Source organism: Panthera leo, chromosome C2 (assembly GCF_018350215.1).
Source record: "Panthera leo isolate Ple1 chromosome C2, P.leo_Ple1_pat1.1, whole genome shotgun sequence".
NCBI lineage: Eukaryota > Metazoa > Chordata > Mammalia > Carnivora > Felidae > Panthera > Panthera leo.
In genome coordinates, this window is record NC_056687.1 from 157,121,034 (window position 1) to 157,144,218 (window position 23,185).

General features: G+C 42.7%; 1 protein-coding gene across 6 annotated transcripts in view; it reads right to left on the minus strand.

Annotated features, from left to right (window-relative positions):
* The window catches only part of ANO10 (anoctamin 10), a 264,223-nt gene that overhangs the window by 118,975 nt on the left and 122,063 nt on the right, over positions 1 to 23,185 (minus strand). The window lies entirely within an intron of this gene.

Below are 23,185 nucleotides of genomic sequence, written 5' to 3' on the forward strand. Positions count from 1 at the left end.
AAGACAGTCTATTTAACATATGGTGCTGGGAGAACTGGACAGCAACACACAGAAGAATGAAACTAGACCACTTTCTTACATCATGCACAAAAATAAACTCAAAATGGATGAAAGATCTAAGTGTAAGACAGGAAACCATCAAAATCCTAAAGGAGAAAACAGGCAACATCTCTGACCTTGGCCGCAGCAACTTCTTACTCGACACATCTCCAAAGGCAAGGGAAATAAAAGCAAAAATAAACTATTGAGACCTCAAGATAAAAAGCTTCTGCACTTTAAAGGAAACAATCAACAAAACTAAAAGGCAACCAAAAGAATGGGAGAAGATATTTGCAAATGACATACCAGATAAATGGTTGGCATCCAAAATCTGTAAGAACTTACCAAACTCAACACCTGAAAAACAAATAATCCAGTGAAGAAATAGGCAGAAGACATGAATAGACAATTTTCCAAAGAAGACATCCAGATGGCCAATAGACACATGAAAAGATGCTCTACATCACTCATCATCAGGGAAATACACATCAAAACCACAATGAGATACCACCTCACGCCAGAGTGGCTAAAATTAATAACTCAGGAAACAACAGATGTTGGTGAGGATGTTGAGAAAGGGGAACCCTCTTGCACTGTTGGTGGGAATGCAAACTAGTGCAGCTGCTCTGGAAAACAATGTGGAGGTTCCTCAAAAAATTAAAAATAGAATTACCCTGGAGAACCTGGGTGGCTCAGTTGGTTAAGCCTCCAACTCCGGCTCAGGTCATGATCTCATGGCTCGTGAGTTCGAGCCCTGCATCTGTACTAACAGTTCAGAGCCTGAAGCCTGCTTCAGATTGTGTCTCCGTCTCTCTCTTCCCCTCCCCTGCTAGCACCCTGTCTCTCACTCCTTCAAAAATAAATGAACATTAAAAAAAAAATTACCCTAAGAACCAGCAATAGCACTACTGGGAAAGGCTACTACTCCAAAGGATACAGGAGTGCTGATGCATAGGGACACTTGTACCCCCAGTGATTATAGCAGCACTTTCAAAAATAGCCAAATTATGGAAAGAGCCCAAATGTCCATCAACTGATGAATGGAGAAAGAAGATGCGGTTTATACATACAATGGAATACTACTTGGCGATGAAAAAGAATGAAACCTTGTCATTTGCAATGATGGAACTGGAGGGTATTATGCTAAGTGAAATAAGTCAGAGAAAGACAGAGATCATATGTTTTCACTCATATGTGGAATCTGAGAAACTTAACATAAGACCATGGGGGAAGGGAAGGGAAAAACATAGTTACAAACAGAGAGGGAGGCAAACCATAAGAGACTGTTAACTACAGAGAAGAAACAGGTTGATGTGGGGGAAGGCGGGGGTGGGTGAGGAAAATGTGTGACGGGCATTGAGGAGGGCACTTGTTGGGACGAGCACTGGGTGTTGTATGTAAGCGATGAATCACAGCAATCTACTCCTGAAGCCAAGAGCACACTGTATACACTGCATGTTAGCCAATTTGACAATAAATTTAAAAAAATAAAATAAAAATAGAATTATGCTTCAAAGAAAAGACAAGAAAAGACAAGAAAAGACAAGACAAGACCTTCCAGGTCCGGTCCATAAAACCCTCCCTCTTGCCAACCTGCATGTCCCTCCCTCACACCCACCCCCAACCCAGGTCTTACATTTAGGTCACAGATCCATCGTGAGTTGAATTTTGTATATGGTAGGGGGAGTCAACCTGCATTCTTTTGCATGTGGATACTGTTGTTCCAGCACTATTTGTTGAAAAGACTACTCATTCTTCCCCCCACTGAATTGTCTTGGCACTCTTGCAAAAAAAAAAAAAAAAAATCAACTGACCATAAATGTGTTTATTTCTGGACTCTTAATTCTGTTCCACTGATCTATATAGCCATTCTTATACAAGAACCACATAGTCTTGATTGCTGTAGCTTTGTAGTAAGTTTTGAAATTGGGAATTATGAGTCCTCATACATTACTCTTCTTTTTCAAGACTGTTTTGGCTATTCTGGGTCCTTAGCATTTCCATAGGAAATTTAGGATCAATTTCTACAAATAAATTAGCTGGGATTTTAATAGGGATTACATAGGATCCATAGATCAATTTTGGGGGAGTATTGCCATCTTAATGGTACTGGCTTCATTTTATTCTTTTTTGATACTATTATAAATGGAACTGTGTTAATCCCATTTGGGGACTGCTCATTGCTACTGTTTACAAATATAATTCCTTTGCGTATATTTTTCTGTCTTCTACTGAACTCATTTATTAGTTCTAATAGTTTTTTAGTGGATTCTTTTGGATGTTCTACGAACTAGGTTGTGTCATCTGCAAACAGAGATTGTGCGTTTCACTTCTTCCTTTCCAATCTAGACATCTTTTATCTCATTTTCTTGCCTAACTACTTGGCTAGAATTTCCAGGAAAATGTTGACTAAAAATGGCAAGTATCAAGAGTGGGCATCCTTGTCTTGTCCCTGATCTTAGCAGGAAAGCTTTCGGTCTCTCACCAGTAAGCGAGATGTTTGCTAGAGGTTTTGTGTATATGCCCTTCATCAGGTTGAAGAAAAAGGATGGTTTTTGAAACCCTGCTGACGGGCAAGCCTTTACTAGTATTTACACGGAAGCCTTATGTTTAAGGGCTGGGCACGGTGATAAAATGACACGCGGTAAAGAAGCGCTGTTCGCTCGCTTCCAGGAAAAATGCCAATTATGGAACGGAGCTTCGTTTAACCGACCCAGATGCTCTTGGTGCAGTGAGACAGTCGAGAAGCCCCACATGCATGAGAGGTGCTCGCCGTCACTAGCCATCAGGGAAGCAAAACGCAAGCTACGATGAGATGCCACCTCACGCCCACTAGGATGGCTACAATTACAACAACAACAACAGCAAACCCAGCAAAGAAGGGTTGGCGAGGATACGGAGAAATGGGAATCCTCGTGCGCTGCTGGTGGGATGTAAAGTCGTGCAGCTGTACAGAAAACAGTTGGGTGGTTTCTCAGAAAGTGTGATGTGGACTTACCATATGACTCAGCAATTCCACTCCTAGACATACGCTCAGAAGAACCGAAAGCGGGGACTCAAACATATCCGTATGCCAATGCTCGCTGTAGCATTAATTACAATTATATTAAAATAGCCAAAAGGCGGAAACAGCCCAAACGTCCACCAACATACAAACGGAGAAACAAAATGTGGTCTATCCATACACTGCGGTATGATTCAGACATGAAAAGGAATGAATCTCTGATACAACATGGAGGGACCGTGAAAATTCTACAGTAAGTGAAAGAGGCCAGACGCAGAAGGACAAATAATTCTATGAATATCTGGAACAGACAACTGCATGGAGACTGAAACGAGACGTCAGGGGGTTGGGTGAGAGGGGTCTGGGGAGTTAATCCTTCACGGTGGTGGCTGTGCAACGCGGTAAATGTAATCACTCTCACCGCATTGTACACTTAAAATGGTTTAAATGGCAAATTCTCTTGTTTATATTTCACGACGATACAAATGTTTTAATAAAAGGCCCACAGCTATTACTACACCCACATTTCTACCATCTTCACTCTCATAGTAATGTTTCGCTGCTCTTTTCTTGGGAAAGTTTGTGACCTGAATTATGCTACTGACACACATAGCATAAGCTCCTCTCGGTAAGTATCGTGACTGCTCGCTTATGTGCAAGCTAAGAGCCTTCCACAATTCTTACACGTGTCTTATGTCACTGCAGTCATATAGATACTTACACTCTTCCCTCTGCCCTTGAAGGCACGGATGCTGGAATCTACGTGAGCCAAGCAGGGTTCTTCTTTGCAAGCTACACACACCAATTCTGTTTTGCTTGGACAAAGAAGGGGTTTGTTAAAAGGAAACCAGGCAGCTTGCTTGCGTACCCTCTGAAAGGTCTAAAGAACCAGGCGTGGCAGTCACCCAGCCAGGAGCAATGTCCAAAATCAAGCACGGAGTTGATCCAGTGAGGGTGCCGGGGCCACAGCTGCAAGACAGAGAGACGTAACAGCGCTGACGAGAGCCTCTGCAACAGCATCCCTCACCGGAGAGGACGCTGCACGGTACTTCCTTTCGGGGACCACTTGCTTCCAGCTCAAAGTTTGGAGTGGCAAGGTTATAACTGTCTGAAAATAAATCACGTGCCTGTATTTGTGGCCCAGAAGCCAGGGAGGCTGGGAAGGGAGCGCCTGGCATTGCCGGCTTCTGGGGAGTTGTGGGGTGGACTGTGCCTTACCAGGTCAGAGGTTCTGTGGACACAAAAGGGAGATTCGATGCTCAAAGATACAAAGGATGACTCATGTTCACTGCACCCTGTCTTTAGGCAAACCGATTTGCAAATGAGCAATTTAAGCTAAATATGCCTGGCAAGGGTTCTCAGCAGAGAAAGCAGAGCCACCTAAAATGCCAAACAAGCAAGAGCTCAGTCCTTTGGAGAAGCCTCAAGGAGCAAGGTATTATTAAAATGTGGGGAGGAGAGCAGTGGAGACGAGCTGCACGATTTCACAAACAGACTGCAAAGCTAAATCTGGATTTCAATCCTGAAAATGGTGGAGAGCCTGAAGGCTTTTAAGGAGAGAATAAAGTCAGATTTGTGTGTAGAACAATCATTTTAGCAGCGGAATGGATTGAGGTCCCCGAGCCTGGATGCCAGCTAAGAAGACGCTATCATTCCAGAGAGAAATAGTGACGGCCTGTTCTGAGCTCACACACAGGATCTGAGTCAGGAAGAACCGAATTTGGACAAAGTGATGGCCTAGACTGGCTGCTGGCTGCTTGAGCGTGGCAGTGAGGGTCCTAAGTCTTGGCTAAGACTAGGCTGACCGTGAGAGAGGAAACGGGTTCTGGGTGGCTGACTTTGGATCGCTGGGTGCCATCAGGTGGACGCATCAGGTGCACAGGAACCTGTCCGTTCCACAACTTCCTCTGAACACGGGACAGTGGAAACCGTGGAACAGACAAGTCACGCAGGGGGTGTACGAGGGACAGGAGAGGAGGGAGGGGATGATTCCTGAGTCAGAGCAGCCCATCTAGAAGGTCAAGAAGGAAGAGCCAAAGAGAGAGGAGGAAAGCCAGGAGACAAACCTCTCATGGCCGCCCAAGAACGAATTTCTAGAATGAAAGGAGCTGCTCATCTCAAACAAGCGTTGTGTGTGGATCGTGTATTCACCCTCCCACACCCTGACCCTGCACAAGGAGGAAGTAACGTAAGGGAGTAGAATTATTAAGCAGGGAAAGACTCTCTGTCTCTCTTCGCTTTTCTTCCTGAGTTCCTCAAATAGACCCGAGTGGTGGAGGAGGAGCAGGCTGATACAAGTGGGACCAGCACAGGCCCAGCTTCCAAACCTGCTCCTCTCCAGGGCGAATTCTCCTTCTGTTTTCAATCCCGAAATGTGAGCAATTTATGAGGAATCTAACGAGGACTGGTCACTTCAACCCTCAGGTTTTCTGGAAATCCCTCCCTCCAAATCCAAGGATCTGCCGCCACTATAACGTGCCAGCATCATCTCTCTGCTTTGATTTGTTTGTTTTGCAACACAGCAATCACTTCTCTTTTCAAATGACAACATTCAATATACTCCAGCATAATCACATAATATACTTAGAAAGTATTAAGTAAAAAAGTCATTGAAATCAGCACATTGAGGGAAATAAAACCAAGCAAATGATGAAAATGAGGAAGCCTAAAAAAGACTGCCAACTTATCTCCTCAGTCAGGGGTATGACTAACATATGGACTGCAGAATTATCTTTCTCATTTTAGACTCACTTTCAGAATTAGCAACATACTAATTGTCCTGTTCTGCCACCACATCTTTAAATATATTCATATTTTATTAATCTCTCTCATTAGGCGCCATTTTGAGAATTTCCCCACTGGACTTAGAGATGTAATATTTATGATCACTTTTCCGATGCTGGAAGCCGTGCTTCTGTGGAGTACCGCAGCTCGCCTCCAGCCCTGAGGAAGTCTCGGCATGCACATCGACACAGCAATGCTAAAGCAGTCATCAACAAGTCAGAGAAAAAAACCGTTTAAAAAGCACCACAGTTGGGGAAAAATTTCAACAGACTGACACCACTGAAAAAAACATCGTGTGTAATACGACCTATACGAAATTTAAGAAGAGTTAAAACTAAGCGGCCACAGAAGTCGGGAGAGTAGTTACTTCTGGTTCGCACTGACTGGAAGGGCCAGGAGGGGCTTCTGGAACAATGTTCTCTGTCTCATGAACATGCTTACTTCCTGAAACTTCACTGAGCTTCGTACGCACGACCAGTATCTATACGTACGTTACACTTTAATACAAATTCCCCAGAGTATGTTTTATGAAAAAGTAGCCTATAAATATTACAGAATATAGCATCTATATCCTTATTTCAGCCCTGCTTTAAGAAGTTACAGGAGAGGTCCCTTAAAATTCTCTTAGGGTCTAAAATAATTTCCGGCTTACCAGACTCCAACGATGGTGGAAAATGGCGTTTACGGTAGATGTACAGGGACATACACGCATGTTTACCTACGGCACCCAAAACAGGCGCAACGCACACACTGCGCTACTCTTCGGTGGTGTGGAGCGACCGAAGGATTCGAATCACGGGTTTATGCGTCATGAGTTTTGGGGAAGGGTTTCACATTTTGTTCAATGGTGGTATACTTATAAAAACGCAGCTTCAAAATGCCTCCTGGCCATCTGAAATATCACAACACAGCCAGCAGGCCCCTTACAGACAATGTCCCGGACGTTTGCTATTATCTTGACACAGTGGACTTTGTAACAAACTGGGTATAAATGAGAACAAGTACAATCATAATCCAAGCAATATAAAATATGGTATAAGCTAAATAGAAGATGAACGTATTCTTTAGTTCATAAATGAATACCATATATTAAAACTGTCCGAAACTACCAAAATAAACTCAATTTTTTCCAGATACAAAAATGCTATTGCAGAATTCTGGGGTTTTGTAGGTCAATGGAGCCACCTAAATCCAAACCTCTCAATACATCCTCAAACAAAACAAAACGGATCAACAAGGAGAGAACAAATGCAGCCATGCATTATGCGTGACTACAACATCACTAGGAGACAGGGAATGCCGTGAATTTCAGGTTACATGAAAATAGGGAAATCAACACCCAAATCCAGTAACACCAGCTCGAGAGCCCACATGTATGTGGGAAGTCAGAAACTTTGAAAAACGGCAAAGGGGGAAAAAAGAGCTCTAGAGGTGTTGGACAACAACTAAAATCACCCACAGAAAGAGAAATTTCCTCTGTGAGTGAGGAACTACCGAAAACAGGTCTGAGATACGGCGGATCAGAGGTTTCCTGGAAAAATCAAAGGGACAGAACTGGAAAATGAACAGAACCAGAGACTGGACTCTTAAGAAGGCACCACTTCTGGGGGAAGGGTCACAGAGAAGGATCAGGTATCTCATGGAGGCTGGTGATGATGGGAGAAGAAAGTAAAAGGCAGAAATGATGGTCCTGCACAACTCTGAGCAACGCTCACACAAAAGTGAGCAATACTCACCACAAAACAGGCACTCACTAAAGAAACAGCATTTTTTTTGCAAATTACAGCCACAAGGAGATATTACCTCACACCAGTCCCAATGACTACTATAAAAAGACAAGAAATGACAAGTGTCGGCGAGGATGTGGAGAAAAGGGAATCTTTGTGCACTGCTGGTGGGAACATAGATTGGTGCAGTCTCTTTGGAAGACAGTATGCAGAATCCCTCAAATAATTAAAAACAGAGTTACCATATGATTCAGCAATGTGACTCCTGGGTATTTATTTGAAGAAAAGAAAAACACTGATTTGAAAAGACATAGGCACCCCTATCATCACAGCAGTATTTACAATAGCCGAGATACGGAAACAACTTAAGTGTCCTTGTGAAATGGATGAGGGTGTCAAAAGGTACACACTTTCAGTTATAAAATAAGTAAGTCGTGGGGACGTAATATACAGCATGATGACTATAGCCAATACTGTACTGATTATCTGAAAGCTCCTGAGAGAGTAAACCTTAAAAGTTCTCATCACAAGAAACAAATTTGTAGCTGTAGCTGTGTGGTGTTAGATGTCCACTCGACTAAATGTGGTGATCATTTCAAATATGTAAAAACACTGAATCATTATGTTGTACACCTGAAACTAATAATAATGCTGTATGTCGATAATATCTCAATAAAAAAAAAGTGCTTAGCCCAAGAAAAAAGAGAACAGGGAAAAGCATTTTTGCCACACCAGAAGCAGGGAGCACTCGTGAACCAAGGAGCTGATGAGTGATTGTCTTACCCCTGCCAGCTAGCGCTACTAAAGCTAGTCCAGGAAAATCATTCATTTCAAAATGAACAGAAAACTAGCAATAACATCTGTACAGAGTTACGAGGAGAATAAAACAGACATTGAGAATCAAGTTGTTTCAGTTTTTGGTTTTGCTCACAAGCGAAATAAAAAAACAATAAAGAAACCCCAAAACCAAGGAAACAAAACAGAAACCACATGAAAGTTATAATTCGAGATTCAAACCTGAATTAAATATTAAGTAAGCATTTACAAATATGAAAGAAAACCTCTAAATAAATTTAAAAACTTTAAAATTATTTAAAAACTCAGAACCGAAATATCAAACAATCCAACAAACGGGAAGATGTGAACTAAGAATGACAGCCCAGCAAAGAACTGAAGAAAAAGACAAAGTCATCTTAGAAATGAAGATTAAACCACAAAGTGCCCAGGAAGAACAGATAGAATTGAAAATAAAGGACACCAAAGAAAGAATTAAAAAAGCCAAGATGACAAAATTAAATAGAAATGTCCAAATGAAATAAAATGATAGATATAGAAAATAGGAAAAGAAGATCCAACATACATATAACTGAAAACCCTAAAGAAAAACATGAGAACACAATTAATTTTAAAAACTATACTTCAAGAAAATGTTCCAGAAATAAAAGAAGATCTGAAACTTCATTTGAAAGAGCCCCCTGTGTTTCTGTGGTCTGAACCAGTCAACTCTGAGACACATACCTACCTTAAAACTATTAGATTTTAAAGACAAAATTTTAAAGTAAAAAGAAACGTCTGGGCCTCAATGCAAAATGACCAAGTCACTCACAAAAAGGGAAAAACCAGGCTGACATCAAAGTTTAACAGTAATAAACCAAGACAATATTACAGGAGCATTTTCAGGAAATTTTAAGAAAATTGAACCAAAATATTTTATATACGGCTAAGTTGTCCTTCAAATATAAATGTTATAGAATAGTCTTAAACATTTAAGAACTTAAAAATTCTTCTTGAGGAATCTTTTACTACCCAAAGTAGGGTTCATTGCCACAACACTGCCACATACATATGTGGCATATGTAAGGAATGAGAATCCAAGAGGTACAAATGATTAGTATGCCTACTATTGTTGGAGAAGCACTGTACTAGAGAACAAGTTTCATGAAAAAAAGTGACTGATGGAAAGCACCAGAGAGATTTAATTGCTTCCTAGGACTCAAAAAGTCACATACGAATGTTGAACATTTTGACAAGGCAGAAATAGTGCAACTGAAATGAGAGGAGAAAGGAGAAAGGAAAATACATTAATTGTCGAAGAGATAAAACATAATCAAAGGACGTTTTTTTAAAACTGACAAACCAGAAGCACCTGGGTGGCTCAGTTGGTTAAATGTCCAACTTTGGCTCAGGTCATGATCTTGCAGTTTGTGAGTTCGAGCCCTGTATCGGGCTCTCTGTTGTCAGCAGGAGGCTGCTTTAGATCCTCTATCTCCTTCTCTCTCTGCCCCTCCTCTGCTCGCACTCTCTTTTTCTCTCTCAAATAAATAAACACTAAAACACAATAAAAATGAAAAAAAAAAAAAAAACCCTGACAAACCAAATAGTAGATATCTAAGTAAAGAAAAAAAAAAAAAAAGAATTAAGGACATTATAGAAGGTATAACTATAAAGGTACAAAACAAACCTTCCTAAACATCTCACAAAAAGAGAGTATAGACCATACAGAGAAAAAACACTGTAAATATAATACCATAGAATATGTGACATAAAATAGCATGACAAAGTTGAGACCGAACACATTGGCATCTCAATTAATGCAAATGGGCTTAACACACCAATTAAAAGTAAAAGATTCCAAACTATCTTCCGAAAGAAAACTAAATTCTATGCTACAGATAACAGACACACCTAAATGCAAGTGATTCAGGAAAGCTAAAAATAAGAATAAGTTGGAGAAAAAGAGAAAGAGGGAGATATAATTCTAGTATCAGACAGTAAAATTTAGGTCAAAAAACATTAAAAATGACTAAGAAATACTTTTATAATGTTAAATGCCACAATTTAAAATGAAAATATAGCAGTTATACATCTCTATGCACTAAATAACATAGCAATTACATTCACAAACCAGAAACTACAGTAGGTGCTTTGTAACAGGAGCATAGTATTTAATAGGATACTTTAACACCACTCTGAAATGAAGACAAGTGGACAAAAAGCAATAATTTAGGAGACCTAGGCAATATGCTTAATACGGTAGAGCTTTAATAAGGTATAGACACTGATAACATTACATGATTATAATAAAGAGTCTATTTTCTTCTCAAGCACACATAGAACCTTTAAAAGCCTGATCCTATGTTAGGGCACAGAAAAAGTCTCAAACTTAAATGGCATGCATGTATCTAAAAAGGAAAATCTGAATATTCTTTTAAGTAAAACCCGTATGTGGAATACTATTAATGAACTCCAGGCAAGAAGACAAAAAAATGACTCTAAGCTCATGAGTACAGGTATTTTAACTTTTGATTACATCCACCTGTTACTTAAACAACATTCAACTATTTTGAAGACACAGCAAAACGAAAGACTCTCAAGAAGCAACACATTTTTTAAAAGCAAACTCCATTTTACTTTGGAGAAATATTCTTAACACTCTTTAAAATTACGAATACTGGCTTATTCCTTACCCAAAGAATTCACCGAGATCTACTTCATTTTATTCTTAGATTTGTAATTATTCTAGCTTTCCCAAGTTGTTTTACAAGAATGAAGGTAAAATAATGGTCTCTTGTGACTCAGATAAGATCACCTTCTTTCTGAATGTCTATGGCAGAGTTTCTTCTGGCGTTAATATTTTAACATATGAAATGAAGTCACTGCATTGTATTTCTGCTTTGTAATTCCTTTAAAAATACTAACAGCAGGTCTTGAAGTAAAAACACCCTGCCACATGTGATCTCACAGTTCTGTGGTTTAAATGGTAATGAAAAACATAATGAAAGAACCAAGAGCAGTGTCCTAAGTCCAGTGACGTTCTTTCTACCCACTAAACAGAAATTCTCATCACTGGGGGTCACCATGGATATGTCCTCAACTATTACCCTATCAATTCATCTGGCAGCCTCACGTGTGACATCAACTGTATCTTGCCAACAGAGAGAAGGGCAGAATCACGGGCGGCCTTGATTAAAGTCTCAATTATTCCCATAATGATATTAATAATGCAAAGAGGAGACTAAAGGTCTGATAGTGAAAGGGATGAGGATTCTCTCTAAATAAAGAGGCAAAAGTAACTGATGCTTTCATGGTTGCAAATGCCTTGCCTTTGCCTAAACTTCCCATATAAAATGGCTCAAAACTCTTCCTAATGATTTAGAAAAAACAAACAAAAAAATCATCAGCTATTATCTCTGACTTGCTATCCTCATTCAATTTAGAGTTGATATTATACTAAATATGAAAACACAGGTAGGTGTGTATAGGGTGGGAAAGGTAGGTACAAAGACTGGGAAATAATCGGAATAGGTTCTTAGAAATCCCAGTATGTACAGCGGAGTCGCACAACAGTTCATCCAGTAAAATAGTGATTCCTTAATTAATGACATCCACAGATACCTATTTGCAGGGATACATGAAATTTTTAAAGTTATTTTGTCTTTAAATTTTATTTTCTATCGTATGATGAAGTTGCCTTTTTTTGTGTGTAGTTTCATGACCTTTAACAAATGCATAGATTTGCATGACCACCACGCTAGTGAGGGTACTGAACAGTTCCATCGCCCCCCAAAATCCCTTATGCTGTATCTTTATAGTCATTCAGAACAAAATTAATTTGGATGCACATCATTTTCATGCTCTTTCCCAAGGAAGAGTAAAATAAAACAAAACAGCCAAAAGAATCCCTCCAGGGCATCCATGGATCACTGACCCAAGAATTCAAAAACACAGTGACAGGGTAAGGTTTATGCACGCTTGGTTCCTTTTTCACGCCTAGCAACGAGAATTCACATAAAAGACGTGCCCTGCTCCGAAGACGTTGCTCTCTGACTCGGGAGATGGCTGTTCCCGTTCCACACCAAACAGATGTTCTCTTCTCTCTCTGCCTTTGTGGCCTCTATGCCACGCTCTGGGCCCAAATCCAGCAGGGGCTTAGGAAAGCGCTGGTGCCCCCAGACCAGGACACGGCCCCAGACCTCACGGAGCAGTCAGAGAAAATTCGGCAGGAAAGAAGCCTAAAGCAGGGGTGGTCGGCAGAAAGGGGACCGTGATACATTTCAGAGGGCGGCAACGACAAGTGGCAGGCAGAAGGAAGCAGAGGGACATGCAGGGCCAGGGAGAAAGAGGAATGCAGCAGATGGGAGTGAGGAACAGCCAGAAAACCGGAAGCCCGTCCAGAGAATGGCAGCACTGAGCCTGAATCATCCCCGTCCCAAGTTCCTCTCTCGTGACGAGAGATCACGTCAAGTAGAATTTCCAGGTCAAAGAATACATTTGTTGAAATTTTACGAAGCTCATGTTTTTGAAAAGCAACTTCAACAAGCAACCCAGGGCGTTTTTGTTGAATCATCCTGCTGCAACGGATTCTTTACCCATAGTTGCATGATTATCAGTTTCAACGAGCTTTGGCCTAAGAATAATGGAATTCATTCTTATTAAAAACTTATGACACATTGGCAAACAGACTGCTCCTCTGCTTTGGGCCCAACCCAATCTTGGTACTATCCCGGACAACAAGCAGGACAAAATGTTCGTTATTAATAAGCAGCTTTCGCCTTTCCTAACTTGTAGGTAAAACAGATCCAAACCTAAAGTTACAAGCACACCAGTCATTCATTATCCTTCAACCCGTCATCTACTGATGATGCAAGAACTTCTATTATCCCGAACAAGTCAAAACTGCCATGTAAAAGATCATTCCAGTCATAAGTTCTAGAGCTCTACAGCATCAGAGGTCAGCATTCTTATTTGTACGGAACAACTGGATGTAAAACAAATGCACTAACTTCTGCTCATGAACCATTATTCTTATATACATTTGTTTATCTGCACATTAAATCTCCCAGGAAGCACATGTAAGAATCCTATCACAGTGATTGCCCTCATGAAAGAGAATTTGTTGACTGGGAGACAGAAGTGGAGGGATTTTATCACCGTGTCGTTGAACCTTTCAAGTTTTGAATCATGTAAATGTACCGCTAGTCAAAGAATAAATTTAAACATTTACATAAAGAAGATCATTATTTCTGTAAGGAAACACCTTGCTGTCAGCTACCAACAAAAATGCAACCGTATCAAAAGATACCATCAGATTTCAAGACAGGGAAATGAGGCACGCTGCCACTGTCCTCACACAAAGGCGTGTATGTGTGTGGGAGGGAACAGCTTCTCCAATAACTCGATAAAAAGTTACACGTCTACAACAAAAAGGAGAGCGGAAAAGGAAAGCTTGCGGCCAGCTCTTTCTCCCACTGACGGAAATGCCCACCTGAACACCATCTGCTGTTTTCAGCACTCTGTTCGCCTGTGCGTGTGCGTGTGCGTGTGCGTGTGCGTGTGGTCAAGAGAATAATGCAGCCGAAGCAGCAGCTGAGGTTCTGAGCAGGCAGCACAGTCGCGACGGGACACCGTCTGTTGACCTGGACAACGTTCCAACGTGCAGAGGCAGAGGGTGCGGGCAGCCTCTCCGCAGGGCAGGCCCCCACCCCCTCCCCTGTTCCAATGTCCGCCCGGAAATGGCCACGGAGGAGGCTCGTGGAGCGCCACGGCTGCAAGGTCAGGAACAGGAACGTCGCCCGGCAGCGGGAAACCCAACATCCAAATCCAACAGCGTTCTCGGAAAGGAGAGGATTCACCGCAACGCCGCAGGGCAGAACACTCTCGAGCGGTGCACGGAGAAGGACAGACCTGGGCCAGAAGGTACAGCAGCTCTCCCTAAGCGCACCCACAGCTCCGATGACACTGCTTTCCGTACCGAGACACGGGCCAAGAAGGAAGCGGCCTGCTGCCTCCCCGGTTAGCTTGAGCGCCTTACGTTTCTGCAAACCACTAACGGTTCCCAGACCAGCGCGCACAGCACGTGAGCCACCCTTAGCAGTGCGACGAGCACCACTGACAGCAGGGGTAGTGACGTACTGACCAAGACGACAGGGCGGGACATCCTGAAAAGTCAAATTCCATTAATCTTAGCTAACATGTGAGTTGGTAACTATGACGCCAGCTGATAAAGATTTGAAATGAGGCCCTTCTCAAGACTTGAGATTTTAAACCTCTTTCTTCTAAAGGAATGAATAAACAGGGCTTGGCGCCCTAGTTTTGAAAGGTCACGGACCTTTATTTTAAAGCATAAAAACTGCAGGGGCACCTGGGTGGCTCAGTCGGTGGAGCATCTGACTTCGGCTCAGGTCATGACCTCACTGTCCATGGATCGGAGCCCCGCGTCGGGCTCTGTGCCGACAGCCAAGAGCCTGGAGCCTGCTTCCGATTCTGTGTCTCCCTCTCTCTCTGCCCCTCCCCTGCTCACAGTCTGTCTGTCTGTCTGTCTGTCTCTCTCTCTCAAAAATAAATAAACACTAAAAAAACTTTTTAACATAAAAACTACAAAATGAGAACTCAACCGATAAATCAACCTTCAATTGGATCATAGTTACATACTATTTAGTTTCTCATATTTAAAAAATATGTTCTTTTGGTTAAACCCTTAATAGCTTCTTGCCTTAGGACTACTGAAACAATCCTCAGAAAAGTCAAACTCGTAAGTAAATGTAACATTCCAAGTTGGTTAAAAATTTTCTTTTAGTTTGAAATTATTTACTTAAAAATCACCAAATACAACCTTACAGTTTTTAATGATTCCATTAACCAACATCAACCTCTATCCCTCCCTCATCGCTCCCAGTGTGCTGCTGCTTACTGCCCGTCTACCTGCCCTGACGCTTCTAGAAACACATGAGGAATATCCTGCGCCAGTGAAAGGCTTAACAGTAAGAGCGTATTACTTGCCATACAATTATCAGCATTTGTGTGCATGGCCTACATTCTGAAAACAGCAAAATATAAAACGGGATCAGTTTTGTTCTTAGGCATGACCAGTGAATTCTCAAATGTCTGAAACTATGGCTCACCTCATCAATTTCCCCTCGTCGGCAAAGCAGTCCTCTGGATGAGCATCCCCTTTAACGTTGACAGGAGTTATGAGAGATTAAAGAAAGGAAAACCAAAGAAGCCGACGCCTCCTGACACGTTCCTTTTAGCAGTACCTCTAAAAATGCGATTACAAAATCTTATTTGGAGTTTGAAAAAAGCCACTTGCTATACAAAATCAAATTTTAGATTAATTGGTATTAGGTCGCTTCAGTTTTAATTAGTTTTGGGAAAGAATCACGTCTTTCATCTTGCAAGCATATCCTGAACAACAGGCAAAAGATTTTCCAAAACGTGTTTTTTCAGTAACGTGTTATGTATTTTAAACCTCATTTTTAAATTTGCAGAGTAAACACCACTCGTGCAGCTCTTTGAACAAACGCGCTGGGGTGTGAGACCATCGTCATCATCAGGACACGGAACAACTCCATCATTCCAAAACGTGTCCTTGTGCTGTACCTTCACAGCCAAACACACACCTCATTCCTAATCCGGGGCGCCCACGCTCAGTAAATTTAAATGTCCACGTTTGAGAATGGATGCATCGGACAAATCTAGTGGCAAAGGCAGTGCAGCGAGCTGTCCCCATAGACGTGCTCACGTGTCTTCCCTAAACTCTCGGTTGGAAGGATACTGGTGACCTATCGGAGAGCTGTTCTTTCCTCCTGTGGCTGCTTTTCTGCAGCTGATCATTACAAAAGAATATTAATCGACTGTATTCTTTCTGCTCCAATCCTACCACCTTTTTGCCGTGAAATACTCCTTCAACCTGAGTTCTTTGTGCACCAGTGACCACATTACAGACTCAGTCATTCGCACAGATGGTGCCAATTAGCTTCTCCATGGCGTGCTACAATGAACCTGAAATGGAAGCACTGAATCCTCCCTTGAACTTGTAGAAATGGTCACAGCTGGGGACCACTGACAGCAAGCAGCACGCCATGGTCACATCTTTCCATTCTGCGGCTCATCTTCCACCTCATGCTCGAGCTGCCAGAGGAGAAACTTGATCTACAGGCTCAGATTAGGTATATCATTTCACACACACGCGCACACACACACACACACACACACACACACAAACACACACACTCATACATACAGACACACACACACATTATGTGTGTATACGTGAAACATGGCATTTCTATTCCTTCAGCTGGCAGATAAGTGTTTGTAACTAAAGGATGCAAGAAATTTTCTTACAACGTTCAAAATCTTTCCTTTTCGTGGTTCTTCACCTCTTCGGAAATAGTCCATTTTTAGTAACATAGCATAATGGGATTAGGAACACATTTTACTGATTAGGAAGAAATGACAGTGGCAATATTCACATCTTATATTTATAAGCACCCTGGAGTCTATAAAACACTGTCGCACGGCTTCCAATTTAATCCAGTGTTTGCAACATGGCACCCTGGGGGACTGCATAAGAAACTAAAGTCCCTCTAAACCTCTGCAGCTTTTAAGTTACAGACTAAAGGTGGGTGAGGCAGAGGGAAAACAGAAGTGACAGCAAAACAAAACAAAAAAACCAGAGGAATTATGAGCTGGGCAAACTGATACCATTTCACCTAATCCAATTAGTCTATCAACACTGATAATGCTAAGAATGTGATATTAAAGCCTGGCCCAATTTCTGAAACAAAATTCCAATGCAAGAAGCAGGTAAGTGTTTCCTGAAGCAGGATAGGACCTAGACTACTAAGACGACATTTTGGGCCGGGGGTATTGCTAAAGTGGGAAAACCTTCCTAGAGGAAACGGGTTATTAAACAGGGTCTACGTGGTGATAGACGTGAATTTAAAGGCACGATTTTAACTGAGCGAAAAAACAAGAAGAGAGACATCAAAAATGAGTATTGAAATGCTCTGCCTGGGGGCCCAAGCCTTCTTAGAGAGCAAGAGTGCCATTTATCTTCTCTGCATTTCCAGTGTGGCCTAGAAACTCAGAAGCTGTGTTTTAAATGGAAGCAAAACAAGCCATGTGAAAGCACAGAAGGATAACCTGAAGAACAAGCATTTTGTATTTCTGCAAAAAAATAAACCAAGCATGCGGGCACACAGAACTGAGACCTAGCCAGCAGGACGGCAGAAACTGAAGAGGCAAGGTGGACTGAATGATGGGAAAGAAGGCTGGGCGCACTCCAGCGGTTGGGACCGATGTGGAAAGAGCAAGAAGGCACTGAGGCAGAGAAGGGCAGGGTGTGGGGCAGTGTGGAGGACAGCCACACTGTCTACAAGCATGGGGCCAGGCTTCACAGAAGCAAACCCACTGTGTCCCCCGGCAGAGTCCCACGAGGGGCTAACTCCCTGGAGTCACGGGAGGACTAGAGGCTCCAACCTATTCAGGTTTACCTGTCACTGGCATGGCCGAGGAGAGTGACATCAGTGAGGATAAATGATTACTGCAGTTTTCCCCTGAGCGTCTCACAAGAGACCCCTTGGAATGAAATGGAACGGAATGTCGGCTTTTCACCGTGAGCGCTGGGCCCTCTATCAGTTTCCCCACACTTCTTTTCAAAAAATTTTTTTTCATGTTTATTTATTTTTAAGAGGGTGGGGGGCACGAGCAGGGGAGGGGCATAGAGAGAGAGGGAGGCACAGAATCCAAAGCAGGCTCCAGGCTCCGGGCTGTCAGCACAGAGCCTGACGTGGGGCTCGAACTCACGAACCATGAGATCATGACCTGAGCCGAAGTCAGACGCTCGACTGACTGAGCCACCTGGGCCCCCTCTCCCCATTTTACCCCTCATCCCCAATTCATGCTCTTCACCCTCCCTGAGAAACCCATACGGTCTCAGCTTTTACCATTCCCAGGCTCACACGTGCCTCTGGGGCAGCCCAATGTCTCCCTCTTCCTCCAAGAGGTCCCCTGCCACACAAGGCCTACCCAATGGGTTCCCTCTGGATTTGGAACTTCTCAACACTGCATCCAGTACTATAAACACTGGTAGTCATATGTTCTTAACACGTCCTTCCGCCTTCTGAAGCAAAACTTGCTTCCCACCCTCGGGGGAAAAATTGAAAACATTTTGAAAGCATTTCGAATGTATTTTGCTTTCTCATCACACCATCCCGCAAAAGATAAAACAGAAAAATGGAGAAAGGGGGCAAGTTTGGCTTTCAGCTGATTCATGTGTCTGAAACAGAAGATCACTGTCACACAAGGAGGAGGCTAGCAGGTAAATCCTACAGAAGGCCAGTGCACTTGGCGGGTCCGTGCATGAGAGCAGGGAGCACAGGACATATTAGAGGGAGCAGGTAGTTGGCAGAGGCCTTGGGAGCGTCACCGAGAGCACAGCAGAATAACAGTTCTCAGAGACAAATAACCCAAGTCATTCCAGTTGTTTTTAGAATTGGAGTGCCCACATTTGAGTATGGATATATACAATGTTCCTAGGTTTCACTTAAAGAAAATAATGCAGCCAGGCATTAAAATTGTGCCTTAAAAGTATAGAGAAACTGTTGATTTTTTTAATTCTTAATCCTTGTACAATTCTTTTCTGAAAACAACGCTATTCTTAATACAATCTGATCTCTTTCAGAAATGTGAGGCTTGCTTTTACTAAACTTTCTAGGACAAGACTCGAGTTAGCTTAACCATTGTAATACCTTAAAAGAATACAAAGTAATTTGTAAGATCATATTTAAATAGGTTATGTCCCAACCAACAATTTGGAAGACACTGGGTTCTTCAACAAAACACATACTTCGCACTAATGGACAAACTTCTGAGCCACGCCCCTAATTCCCAAGGACAGAAGAAACTCACTTAGGCAGTAGACCTGAGACCAGTAATTCCTCAGTTCATCAACAAAGTAGGTAAAATGAGGAATCATAAAAATGCGTATCATTCATGTTTTACTTTGGCAAACCTTTTAAAGTATAATTTATTTGCAAATAGTTTAATGTAGGGCCAAGACCTTTCCCTTGAGTAGGATCCAGCAACGGAGTTTCTCAGTCTTCCATGCATAAGTAACACCCATTAGACAACGTTGAAGAGCTTCAGGATTGTTTTCTTTAAAGAAGAAGGAAAACTTAAAGACACACGAGGAGCATAGTGAAAACAGAACCTGGAAGCTGCCCATCTTTTTATGATTTGTCCCTAATCTTTTATAATTGCCTCATCTTTATCCAATCTGATAGTAACTTGTCTTTATGGAGTCTTTCCAAAGGTTTTCACAGAAATGACGGCTCTCTCTGTTTTAGCATACACATTTCATCAGTTTTCATTCCATTTCATTAAATTATGCCAATTACGGTAACAAGAATGCCACACATTAAACAGATCCGGAAACGAAATGCCTCTTGGTGTGCACTCGTCTCAGTGAGGGGACGCTGTCGCCATGGCCCCCTCCCAGCGGGCTGGGGGTGCCTGTGCCAGTCCAGGCCCCGTCGGGAGGGGAGGGAGAGCTGGGCCACCTGGGAGGCCAGAAAACAGGCCTTCTGTTGCATCGTGATCCATTCCATGTCCTGGATGATCCTGTCTGGAAAACCTGCCAAGCCAGGGCTGTACCTTAGTAATATCTGGCAGGTTTTGGGCACACAATAAATATGCATTCAATGAAAGAATGTGCCTTGACGATCTTTAATTACTCCCACCCCATTCAAAGAACGCAGAGCAATGTTTCATTTGGATACAAACTGAAGAGGGCGACAGCCTACAGAAAGACCAGAAAATTACCATGATTATCACAGAAATAAAGGGAAGACAAAACCCAACTCAATAATTCCATTCAAAAGTACCCTAGTCCAAAAGTCAAAAACCTTCTTTGCCCTGCTAGGAGCCCGATACATGCTCCGACGTTCAGAAGTGGTACCAAATGAAAATAGTTGGTTGTGGGTTTCTTTACAATCAAGCTTTTTAATTGAATTCTCAGAGTTTCATCAGTCCTTTCAATAAGGTAAAGAGACTTCTATGAGAACAGATTTTTTTTCTGAAACAACAGTAACAGCTAACAAATACTGACTAGTTCATCTTGCCAGGTGCTATAGTAAGCGTGCCGTGTATATTTGTTCATTTAATCCTCAGAATAACTGTAGGTACTAAACTCACTCAAAGACAGATAGCTCATCAGTGGTGAAGCCAGGATTTGAACCCAGAGGCCATGTGCTGAACCCCTGTGTCATACTGCCTAATTCAGCTCACTTTCTTAGAAATAATTTTAATATTTTACCTAAGGGTTTTGTTAGTATACCTCCCCAAAATACAACAAAGTCTTTAATCATAAAGTTGAAATTAATTCTTTTTTTTTTTAAGCTTTTATTTTGAGAGAGAGAGAAAGCGTGGGCAGGAGGGGCAGAGAGAGAATATCAAGCCGGTTCCACAAGCTGTCAGCACAGAGCCTGAGGCAGGGCTCGAACACATGTACCCTGAGATCATGACTTGAGCCAGATTCAAGAGTCCGATGCTCAAATGACTTAGCCACCCAGGTGCCCCACTAATTAAGAAATTACTTCTTAAACAGTTCCCACTAACCCTATACTCATTGAAAAAACAACTATACATGACTACATTCATTCATTATCAAACATTTAATGAGCAACTGCTTAATCACTTGAAAACAAAGAGTAAGGGCAATTCAGTGGACATTGCTCAGCGACTGAATGTGCACCGCATGCCTACTCTTGCCAATGCTCCCAGGAAACTCGGTCTGGTGGAAGAGACACATCACTGTCCTCTGGTTTTAGGAAATGCTAATGCCATTTATTCATTCCCAGGAAAGGCTCTGGGGTGCCCCAAGTGTGAACTGGGACAGCGGGGGGTGGGGGGGGTGAAGGGGAAAGGACCCTGGAAAAGACTCTGAGATTCAACCAAGGCACTGCTCCTTTGTAAGCCACGGAGATTTGAGTTAAGGGCTGCTGTAGACGAGACATAGGATCAGTACCGTGTCTTGGAACAACCACTCCAGAAGGAGAGAGCATGGGGCAGATGAGGGCATAAAGCGAGGAGGCCGGCGACGATCTGCCGTGAAAGGGTAGGTGAGAACGGGGGGATGTGAGGTTGAAACGAGGGAACTGGATGGTGTGTGAATGACATCCACGAAGTTGTTTTAAAAAAAAGTCCAGACGAGAAATGGTGAAAGCCTGAACTCAGGCCACGCCACCGGTCACGGGAAAGGGAGACTGGACGGATGTTCAGAAGTCAGAATCAGGAAGACCTGGTGCGATAATGGGTGCGAAGGGGGGCCGGACTGAGAAGTGGGAGCGGGAGCAGGAAGAGGAAAAGAATGGAGTCACGTCACAGGAGGGAAACGTAAGAGAGGCTGACTAACATCTGATCGAGAAACCAATTCGAGTTATCCTGGGGAACACAGCCGAGGGCAAGGAAGCTCCGAGCTGAGGGAGGCACAAGGGCTAGCTGCTAAGGTATGCACCCCTAACAACGGTGTCGATGTTCACTGCTAACCACTTTTTCGCTTCCTCCTTCGGGTCAGAGCTGGCATCCCTCACTTTTACACCTGAGCAAACTAAGGCACACAGGGAGGAAGAGGAAGAGCCGAGGTCCTAACGCGGCTGCCTCCAGGCTCTGACACCCAAGCGACTTCCACGCGGCCACACTGCCCGCTGAGCAAGTAATGACCACAACGACAGTAGAGACAATGACAGCTTCACTCTGCCGCTGCGGAGCCAGTTAGAACCACAGCTCTCACCCCTGTGCCTCTGCCAAGTGCAGAGGGGGAACTTCACATGCACAGCGTGTCTATTGCTCGTCTGGAAGAGGGGCAGCGAGACCTGCATTTATCAAGCATCTGCACAATGCAGACACTTGTCACACATGTGTTACTCCTCATGGTGTCCCTGGAAGAGAAGCTGTACTAGTTTCAATCGGCGGTCAAGGAAATGGTCTCACGAGAGGAGGTGACTGGCCCAGGGCCATGATACACGACGGGGCAGGAGAGGGACAGAATCTCCGTACCTGGAAGCACCCACATGTATTCCTACATAGAGACTAAACATAAATGAACCGAGAGAGAGCGAGCACTCACGTGGAAAAATGTTCCAAATGAGCGAATCCTGTAAATAAAAAATAAACATAAAGATTATCTGTATTACGCTTGCAGCTTTTCTTGAAGTCTGAAACCATTTTTTTTTTTTTTAAATAGAAAAATAAACTCTGCGAGTTAGGGCATAAAAGAACCCAAAGGCCTCTGTCCATTCCCAGAAGACATCCTTGGTCATTACAAGCTGACGAGAATCAGTTCTGTTTCTAAGCAGCTCCAAAAAAAAAAAAAAAAATCACATAACTTCTTTTTTCTTTTTTTAATTTAAGAAAGTGCAATGAAGCGATATTTTTTTTTAACTACAGATTAAAATGCATGGTGGAAACTGGCTTGCTGGGCACCAGGACCTAAACATTAGAAATGTAGTGCAACTTCTAGGGTGAAGAGTCAACTCACTTTCACCTTAGGAAAAAAACAGCGTTTAGTAGGTGAATTGTTAGCATTCAGAATGTGTAACTGGTGCATCTTGCCAAGTTCAGAACGAATAGAGGACTGTGAATGCATTTAATGCTAAAATGGGAGATTACCGAACATAGGCTGTTTACAGAATTCAAGTCCTTTCTATTTCCTTAGGAATTAGAGACCTTTGTGTAATTTCTCATTGTTTTTCCCTGGTTTCTGCTTAGTAGGTTCCATGCCCAACGTGGGGCTCAAACTCACGACCGTGAGATTAGGCGTTGTGTGCTCTACTGACTGAGCGAGCCA